The sequence below is a fragment of the Oncorhynchus tshawytscha genome, linkage group LG07 (assembly GCF_018296145.1).
Source record: "Oncorhynchus tshawytscha isolate Ot180627B linkage group LG07, Otsh_v2.0, whole genome shotgun sequence".
In the NCBI taxonomy this organism is placed as follows: Eukaryota; Metazoa; Chordata; class Actinopteri; order Salmoniformes; family Salmonidae; genus Oncorhynchus; species Oncorhynchus tshawytscha.
In genome coordinates, this window is record NC_056435.1 from 32,182,624 (window position 1) to 32,193,663 (window position 11,040).

Consider the following 11,040-nt stretch of genomic DNA (forward strand, 5'->3'; position numbering starts at 1 on the left):
ATTCAGACGCCAGTCTGCACCCTGTTGAGTTCAACACAAACTTCAAAGCTAGTCTCAAACTGTGTGGCTGTATGCACTGCTGTTTAGTATTTGAAGTAATGAGACTTGCATCCTGAAGTCACTGAGGAGTTTGTTTATTGGTAAATAGGATGTTGTTGTAAAGCTAAAGAGCTGTTTCCTCAAGGTTCAATAATAAAGTAGGACTCTGATTAAGATTAGGATGATGTGAGAATGAATTAGAAGGTAGAGTGTCACAACAAATGTTAGTATGTGTGACCGCCTGGCATATGTATGTGTGTGCATGCTCTCGCCGGTGCATGTCTGTTAGTGTGTTTGGAACAGGGATACATCCTTCTCTGCTGCTGGGGTTGGCTATCCTGGATGCTGGGTTACATTTCTTGTGTGTGAGCTGTTTATCCTAAATGTTACATTCACATACATGCATACGGTACATGAACACTAAGAAGCCTAGTCACAGGCGTCATTTGATTTGTATGACCAACCCCAGATTTAAGGAGGACTTCCTTTCAAGAGAAGATTGTGCAATTTACTTGATCGCCATCTGCTATTCCTTGGAAGAAACAAAGGTGATACATATTTACTGTAAAATTACTCCTCTTATGATAAAGAGTGAATAAGAGTGAAAATAGAAGACAGTTAGCCATTCTGAAAACACAATTAGCCCCCTGCCCCATAAGGTCATTTAGTGAGTTACTATGTGTATCATTAACATGAGTATGGTCTAGCTAGATAAAGATCTTTTGGCATTCGGGTTCTAAGATATACTAACTGGGAGTCGGGTGTGTCCTTCCAAGACATATGTATCATACATCTCCCTCCATTTTTTATCAGAAGTTTGTGTTTCTCAGAAAAGCTAAAAAGACCTCAAGGCCACTCCTCCCTATGGTTTCTTCTCTACATCTTTCTGCTTCCTCTTTTTCTTCTTCCTACAGTCATAACAGTTGAAAGGGTTGCTTTTCCCTTCACACACCCATTCTTTGATTCCAGACCCAGTTTTCTCACCATTGTTAAAGCCTGTTTAAAACAACTAAAGCAACCAAAGACACAAACCAACTCTGTGCTGTAGTCTAGCTGCATGGAGAAGGGCTTTCATTGACACAGCATAGAGCCTATGAGAGTTCTACTTAACTAAGCCATCCTTTATACAGTACACTCATGTACAGTGCATTTGGAGCATTTGGAGTATTCAGACCCCTTTTCCACATTTTGGTACGTTACAGCCTTGTCCCCCCTCCCGCCTCTCATTCATTGACACACAATACCCCATAATGACAAAGCAAAAACAGATAGAGAATTTTTTGCAAATTCATTAAAAATAAAAAATGGAAATATTGCATTTACACAAGTTACCCTTTACTCAGTACTTTGTTGAAACACCTTTGGCAGAGATTACAGCCTCAAGTCTTCTTTGGTATGAGGCTACAAGCTTGGCGCATCTGCATTTAGGGAGTTTCCAAATTCTTCTCTGCAGATCCTCTCAAGCTCTGTCAGGCTGGATGGGGAGCGTTGCTGCACAGCATCTCTATAGAGATGTTCGATCGGGTTCAAGTCCAGGCTCTGGCTGGGCCACTCAAGGACATTCAGAGACTAGTCCCGAAGCCACTCCTCGGTTGTCTTGATTGTGTGCTTAGGGTCATTTTCCTGTTGGAATGTCAACCTTTGACTCAGTCTGAGTTCCTGAGCGTTCTGGTGCAGGTTTTCATCAAGGATCTCTCTGTACTTTGCTCTGTTCATCTTTCCCCCGATCCTGACTAGTCTCCCAGACCTTACCATTGAGAAACATCCCCACAGCATGATGCTGCCACCACCATGCTTCACCGTAGGAATGGTATTGGCCAGGTGATGAGCGGTGCCTGGTATCCATCAAATCAAATCAAAGTTTATTTGTCACGTGCAGAAAAAAAAGGTATTGCAATGGGTAGGTAAAGAAATAAAACAACAGTAAAAAGACAGGCTATATACAGTAGCAAGGCTATAAAAGTAGCGAGGCAACATACAGACACCGGTTAGTCAGGCTGATTGAGGTAGTATGTACATGTAGATATGGTTAAAGTGACTATGCATATATGATGAACAGAGAGTAGCAGTAGCGTCGTTGTCAGTGATCAGGCCTACCACTGTTGTGTCGTCTGCAAACTTAATGATGGTGTTGGAGTCGTGCCTGACCATGCAGTCGTGGGTAAACAGGGAGTACAGGAGGGGACTGAGCATGCACCCCTGGGGAGCTCCAGTGTTGAGGATCAGCGTCGCAGATGTGATGCTACCTACCCTCACCACCTGGGGGCGGCCCGTCAGGAAGTCCAGGATCCAGTTGAGGAGGGAGGTGTTTAGTCCCAGGATCCTTAGCTTAGTGATGAGCTTTGAGGGTACTATGGTGTTGAACGCTGAGCTGTAGTCAATGAATAGCATTCTCACATAAGTGTTCCTTTTGTCCAAGTGGGAAAGGGCAGTGTGGAGTGCAATAGCGATTGCATCATCTGTGGATCTGTTTGGGCGGTATGCAAATTGGAGTGGGTCTAGGGTTTCTGGGATAATCATGTTGATGTGAGCCATTACCAACCTTTCAAAACACTTCATGGCTACGGACGTGAGTGCTACGGGTCTGTAGTCATTTAGGCAGGTTGCCTTTGTGTTTTTGGGCACAGGGACTATGGTGGTCTGCTTGAAACATGTTGGTATTACAGACTCAATGAGGGACATGTTGAAAATGTCAGTGAGACACCTGCCAGTTGGTCAGCACATGACCGGAGCACACATCCTGGTAATCCATCTGACCCCGCAGCCTTGTGTATGTTGACCTGTTTAAAGGTCTTACTCACGTCGGCTACAGAGAGAGTGTTCACACAGTCGTCCGGAACAGCTGATGCTCTCATGCATGCCTCAGTGTTGCTTGCCTCGAAGCGAGCATAGAAGTGATTTAGCTCGTCTGGTAGGCCCGTGTCACTGGGCAGCTCGCGGTTATGCTTTACTTTGTAGTCTGTAATAGTTTGCAAGCCCTGCCACATAAGACGAGCATCGGAGCGTCGGAGCCGGTGAATCCCGGATTCAATCTTAGCCCTGTATTGATGCTTTACCTGTTTGATGGTTTGTCGCAGGGCATAGCAGGATTTCTTGTAAGCTTCCAGATTAGAGTCCCTCACCTTGAAAGCGGCAGCTCTACCGGCAGCGAATGTTGCCTGTAATCCATGGTTTCTGGTTGGGGTATGTACGTACAGTCACTGTGGGGATGACGCCCTCGATGCACTTATTGATAAAGCCAGTGACTGATGTGGTGTACTCCTCAATGCCATCGGAAGAATCCCGGAACATGTTCCAGTCTGTGATAGCAAAACAGTCCTCTAGTTTAGCATCTGCTTCATCTGACCACTTTTTTATAGACCGAGTCACTGGTGCTTCCTGTTTTAATTTTTGCTTGTAAGCAGGAATCAGAAGGATAGAGTTGTGGTAGGATTTACCAAATGGAGGGTGAGGGAGAGTTTTGTACCCGTCTCTGTATGTGGAGTACAGGTGATCTAGAATTTTTTTCCCTCTGGTTGCACATTTAACATGTTGATGGAAATTTGGAAAGTTTCCCTGCATTAAATTCTCCGGCCACTAGGAGTGCCGCCTCTGGGTGAGTAGTTTCCTGTTTGCTTATTTCCTTATACAGCTGACTGAGTGCAGTCTTAGTGCCATCATCTGTCTGTGGTGGTAAATAAACAGCCACAAAAAGTATAGCTGAAAGCTCTCTAGGCAAGTAGTGTAACATAGGATATTACCGTATTTGATGTCCCATTGGTAGGATATTAGTGATCGTACCTCGTCTAGTTTATTGTCCAATGATTGCACGTTGGCGAGTAGTATTGACTGTAACGGCAGCTTTCCCACCCGCCTTTTCCGGGTCCTGACCAGGCATCCGTCTCTTTGTCCTCCGTACCTGCGTCGCTTCCTCTTGCAAATAATGGGAATGTTGGCCCTGTTGGGTGTTTGGAGAATGTCTTGTGCGTCTTGCTTGTTGAAGAAAAAATCTTTGCCTAATCCGAGGTGAGTGATCGCTGTCCTGATATCCAGAAGTTATTTTATTGCCGTAAGATACGGTTGCAGAAACATTACGTACAAAATAAGTTACAAGTAACGCAAAAACCCCCACATAATAGCACAATTGGTTGGGTGCCTGTAAAACTGCTGCCATTTCTTCCGGCGCCATCAGACGTAAAGTTTGGAATTCAGGCCAAAGAGTTTGTATATTGGTGCTTCCAAACTTCATCCATTTAAGAATGATGGAGGCCACTGTGTTCTTGGGGACCTTCAATGCTGCAGAAATGTTTTGGTACCCTTCCCTTGATCTGTAGCTCGACACAATCCTGTCTCGGAACTCTACAGACAATTCCTTCAACCTCATGACAGGTATGTGCCTCTCCAAATCATGGCCAATCAATTGAATTTACCACAGGTGGACTCCAGTCAAGTTGTAGAAACATCTCAAGGATGATCCTCCAAATACAACACCAGTTCTGCCAGGTCCCCAAAGCACACACATCCCTGGGTAGCTCGTCTTTTCAGTTCGCTGCAGCTAACAACTGAAACGAGCTTAAAAAAAACACTCAACACTGTGCTGTTGTCTGTACCCAATAATGTTTGTACCATGTTTTGTGCTGCTACCATGTTGTGTTACTACCATGTTGTTGTCATGTAGTGTTGCTACCATGCTGTGTTGTCATGTGTTGCTGCCTTGCTATGTTGTTGTCTTAGGTCTCTTATATTTATTTTTTTACATTTCTTATTTTTAATCCCAGCCCCCATCCCCGCAGGAGGCCTTTTGCCTTTTGGTAGGCCGTCATTGTAAATAAGAATTTGTTCTTAACTGACTTGCATGGTTAAATAAAAATTAAATAAAAATTAAGATCAGTGGAAACGGGATGCGCCTGATCTCAATTTCGAGTCTCATAGCAAAGGGTTGGAATACTTGTGAAAATAAAATATTTCTGTATTTCCAAAAATGTCTAAAAACCGGTTTTCGCTTTGTCATTATGGGATATTGTGTGTAGATTGATGAAGAAAAAAATAAATATTTAATACATTTTATAATAAGGCTGCAACGTAACAAAATGTGGAAAAAGTGAAGGGGTCTGAATATTTTTTTCGAATGCACTGAAAGCATTTGTTCTCATTTGTGGTACGTAACATTGCAAAAATCAGAAACGTTCTGTCCATAAATGATGCAGAAAAATGTATCCATGCTTTTGTTACTTTTAGGTTAGACGACTGCAATGCTCTACTTTCCGGCTACCCGGATAAAGCACCAAATAAACTTCAGTTAGTGCTAAATACAGCTGCTAGAATCCTGACTAGCACCCAAAAATTTTATCACATTACTCCCAGTGCTAGCCTCCCAACACTGGCTTCCTGTTAATGCAAGGGCTGATTTCAGGGATTTACTGCTAACCTACAAAGCATTACATGGGCTTGCTCCTACCTATCTTTCCGATTTGGTCCTGCCGTACATACCTACACGTACGCTACGGTCACAAGACGCAGGCCTCCTAATTGTCCCTAGAATCTCTAAGCAAACAGCTGGAGGCAGGGCTTTCTCCTATAGAGCTCAATTTTTATGGAATGGTCTGCCTACCCATGTGAGAGACGCAGACTCGGTCTCACCCTTTAAGTCTTTACTGAAGACTCATCTCTTCAGTGGGTCATATGATTGAGTGTAGTCTGGCCCAGGAGTGTGAAGGTGAATGGAAAGGCTCTAACCCTATTACAGGGGGAGTGTGAAGTGTGAAGGAGTGTGAAGGTGAATGGAAAGGCTCTAACCCTATTACAGGGGCTGAGTCACTGGCTTACTGGTGCTCTTTCATGCCGTGCCTAGGAGGGGTGCGTCACTTGAGTGGGTTGAGTCACTGATGTGATCTTCCTGTCTGGGTTGGCGCCCCCCCTTGGGTTGTGCCGTGGCGGAGATCTTTGTGGGCTATACTCGGCCTTGTCTCAGGATGGTAAGTTGGTGGTTGAAGATATCCTTCTAGTGGTGTGGGGGCTGTGCTTTGGCAAAGTGGGTGGGGTTATATCCTTCCTGTTTGGCCCTGTCCGGGGGTATCGTCGGCCACAGTGTCTCCTGACCCCTCCTGTCTCAGCCTCCAGTATTTATGCTGCAGTAGTTTAAGTGTCGGGGGGCTAGGGTCAGTTTGTTATATCTGGAGTACTTCTCCTGTCTTATCCGGTCCGGTGTCCTGTGTGAATTTAAGTATGCTCTCTCTAATTCTCTTTCTCGCTTTCTTTCTCTCTCTCGGAGGACCTGAGCCCTAGGACCATGCCTCAGGACTACCTGGCATGATGACTCCTTGCTGTCCCCAGTCCACCTGGCCGTGCTGCTGCTCCAGTTTCAACTGTTCTGCCTGCGGCTATGGAACCCTGACCTGTTCACCGGACGTGCTACCTGTCCCAGACCTGCTGTTTTGAACTCTCTAGAGACAGCAGGAGCGGTAGAGATACTCTTAATGATCGGCTATGAAAAGCCAACTGACATTTACTCTTGAGGTGCTGACATGCTGCACCCTTCGACAACTACTGTGATTATTATTATTTGACCATGCTGGTCATTTATGAACATTTGAACATCTTGGCCATGTTCTGTTATAATCTCCACATGGCACAGCCAGAAGAGGACTGGCCACCCCTCATAGTCTGGTTCCTCTCTAGGTTTCTTCCTAGGTTTCGGCCTTTCTAGGGAGTTTTTCCTAGCCACCGTGCTTCTACACCAGCATTGCTTGCTGTTTGGGGTTTCAGGCTGGGTTTCTGTACAGCACTTTGAGATATCAGCTGATGTAAGAAGGGCTATATAAATAAATTTGATTTGGTTGAGATACAGGAAGTACTTTGTTCTGGGATTTTAAAAACAGAAAGAAAAAACCCAAGCAGTATTTTCCCATAGTAGGAAACAAATGAGAACATTAATGGTTGAATGACCACGTTCTTTCTAAGTGGTAAAGAGATTTCTGCAGTGTCTAACCTGAATATACAGAAGGGAAACATGATATCATTAAACACTATGCATCCTCTATCATCTGTCATTCATTTTTTTCCGATCTCCACTGTACACTTTCTTTTTGTATGCTATCTTACTTAATAGCATGCACATACACAAGACACACAGTCTCATACGTGTTAATATGAATCTGTTGACATGGCAAAGGACATGCTAGAAGAGAGAAGGGAGTGTGAGGTCTGTCTAAGTGGATACAATGCCCACATGTGGCTGAGCAGTGAGCCTACATCCCTAACAGACAACATGTTGTGTAACTGTGTATCAGGGGTTTACAGACCCCCGACATGTGACCCCACACCCTTTGACCTTAACCTATCCCTGTCAGGTGTTCCGGAACGCTCAAGAGGGCTCCATTGTTGTGGGAATTTCCCAACTGTCTGTCTCCCATATACTCACTTAACCTCACACACGCAAATGATGTCCAAGAATTCAGCTACAGAGAGATATAGTACTATTACCAAATCAGCACGCGAAAGGATGTTTCAAAGAATTAACAAAAGGCTTCATCAAGAAATTGCTTTGTCAAAGAAATGTAATGTTTGACTCCCTAACTTAATTAGGAATGTCACATTTCTGTTGAGAGTTCCCAGCTAGCACATAACGTTCTGAGAACCATATCTTTCCAACGGTGTGTATTCATGCATGCCAAGGGAATCCAGGCTTCCCCAAAATACAAAAACATACAAAATATTTATATTTTGACTCTGAGTTTCATACATTTCCTTCAATATGCAACAGGCTAAATGTATCTCACCGGAGAAATCATGCAAACAAATGCAACAGTGCCCCTCTGTCTCAGTATGTGTAGCCTGTCTATCTGGTCAAAAATAGTATGACATTGTTGTCTCCCGTAGGACATTGAATGCAAGGGAAGCCAGCGAGCATTTGGCCTCTCTTGATAAAAATATATGAAATAATAGCCAATCAGTATTGAGCTGAACTGATTGAGCTCAGCTGTGAATGGTCCTAGCGCATCAAAAAAAAGTGTCAAGGGAAGCCAGTTATGATTTGGCTTCACACCAATAACATTACATCAGAAGCCAAACGTCATTGACAGCAAAAAGTGTGAGTTGTTGCATCTTGTGGTGTCATTGTCATCCGGTGGCTAGCTAAAATTGTCCATTTCAAAATTAGCCATGGATGGAGATAGGGATTTGGACTTGTGGTTACTTAATTATCTCTACTATATAATCTTACATTCACACATTGTACCCTTGGCCTGAGAGGATGGAAGTTTAACATGTAGATAGGTGTAGTACGCTAATGTTAACCAGTTGGCCTGGCGCATTGTTGCCCACAAAAGCAAGCAAGCATTTTAGCCAGGTAGCCTAGGCCAACAAAAACTAAAAGCGTGTACTGTATGACAGTCGTAGGCCGTTTAGGCAATATGAAAGGAGGATGGCAATAGCATTTCTCTACAAGTAGGGTGAGTCAACATGTTCTTTCTACTTGCACAAACGCACACACACAGAAATCAGTAGGCTACCAGTTCTTCTGTGGGTACAGCACTGTGCAAAAGTTTTAGGCAGGTGTGAAAAAATGCTGTAAAGTAAGAATGCTTTCAAAAATAGACATGTTAATAGATTATATTTATCAATTGACTAAATGCAAAGTGAGTGAACAGAAGAAAAATCTACATCAAATCCATATTTGGTGTGACCATCCTTTGCCGTCAAAACAACATCAATTCTTGTAGGTACACTTGCACAAAGTCAGGGATTTTGTAGGCCTATGGTCAGGTGTCTGATTAAACAATTATACCAAACAGGTGCTAATGATCATCAATTCAATATGTAGTTTGAAACACAATCATTAACTGAAACAGAAACAGCTGTGTAGGAGGAATAAACTGGGTGAGGAACAGCCAAACTCAGCTAACAAGGTGAGGTTGCTGAAGACAGTAAACTGTCAAAAGTCATACACCATGGCAAGACTGAGCATAACAACAAGACACAAGGTAGTTATACTGCATTAGCAGCAAGGTCTCTCCCAGGCAGACAGGTTTCCAGATGTGCAGTCCAAGCTCTTTTGAAGAAGTACAAAGAAACGGGCAACGTTGAGGCCGTAGACACAGTGGTCGGCCAAGGAAACTTACTGCAGCAGATTAAAGACACCTGCTTACTTCCCTTTGCAATCAGAAGATGTCCAGCAGTGCCATCAGCTCAGAATTGGCAGAAAACAGTGGGTTCTGGTACACTCATCTACAGTCCGGAGAAGTCTGGTCAGAAGTGGCCTTCATGGAAGACTTGCGGCCAAAAAGCTATACCTCTGACGTGGGAACAAGGCCAAGTGACTCAACTATGCACGAAAACACAGGAACTGGGGTGCAGAAAAATGGCAGCAGTTGCTCTGGACTGATGAGTCAAAATTTGAAATATTTAGCTGTAGCAGAAGGCAGTTTGTTCGCCGAAGGACTGGAGAGCAGTACACAAATGAGTGTCTACAGGCAACAGTGAAGCATGGAGGTTCCTTGCAAGTTTAGGGCTGCATTTCTGCAACTGGAGTTGGGGATTTGGTCAGAATTAATGGTCTCCTCCATGCTGACAAGTACAGGCAGATAATTATCCATCATGCAATACTGTCAGGGAGGCATCTGATTGGCCCCAAATTTATTCTGCAGCATGACAACAACCCAAACATACAGCGAAAGTCATTAAGAACTATCTTCAGGGTAAAAAAGAACAAGGAGTCCTGGAAGTGATGGTATGGCCCCCACAGAGCCCTGATCATCGAGTCTGTCTGGGATTACATGAAGAGAGAGAAGCACCCGAGGCTTCCTAATTCACAGAAGAACTGTGGTTAGTTCTCCAAGATGTTTGGGCCAACCTGCCTGCCAAGTTCCTTCAAAAACTGTGTGCAAGTGTACCTTGAAGAAAAACTATGCTGTTTTGAAGGCAAAGGGTGGTCACACCAAATATGGATTTGATGTAGATTTCTTCTGTTCACTCACATTGCATTTTGTTAATTGATAAATATAAACTATTAACATTTCTATTTTTTGAAAACATTCTTACTTTACAGCATTTTTTCACACCTGCCTAAAACGTTTGCACAATACTGTATTTCAGTACAGCATAACATTTTCTTATGGTTGTATTTATAGTCATGTTCTCAAATTGCTCTAAGAACCTAAAGAAACAATGTTCTTCTGTGGGAAATTCAGTACTTCAGCATAATGTTTTCTACAGGTTTCTTCATGGTTCTATTTCAAGTCATGAAACAATGTTCTTTTGTGGCAATTTCAGTACATCAATGTTTTCTGCAGGTTTAAGAAAAGTTTCCATAAAAACCACAAGAAAACAGTAACGTTCAAAGAATGTTCTAAGAAAGTTATTTAAAATCATATAAATTCTGTCAGTGTCAGACAAACTCTCTCTATCTTCTATTTTGTTAAGTGTGTTGGCGACGCCCACTACTTGGCTATACCGGATTTTTTTTCCTTTGAAATGGTGTCAGTTTGAATAGACTAAAATTAACAGCTTAGTATGAGTTGAAGTGGTGCAGTGGACTAATTCCATGGATAGAGTACGGAAGATCATAGGTTCGAATCTCACTGATGCCGTGCCACAACAAAAACTAAATGTGTTTGCATGATTGCTTAAGCAAATTAATGTGTCCTATATGGTCTCAGAACATTAATGAAATATCTCAGGAAAACTTTTAGGAAACCATAATAAAATGTTCTCAGAACTTCCCTGCAACCTAAAAATTTATGTTCCCAAAACAGGCAACATTTTCACTTCCGTTCTCAGAACGTTTCAAAAACATTCATTTTTTTCCGGTCAGGAAATGTATGGCTTCTTCCTCAGAACCAATTGGCAACGAAAAAAATACGTTCCCATAACTTCCAAGAAACCAAATGCGCTTGCTGTGTTGTACTATGTTGGTGAAAACATCCTGGGTAGTTATCTGTTCAAAGTCTCCATTGTGCAGTTGCGTAAAGGTCAAAAAGTCATGATAACACTCTCTGACAAGGGACGTGGTGGTGAGGGCTATAT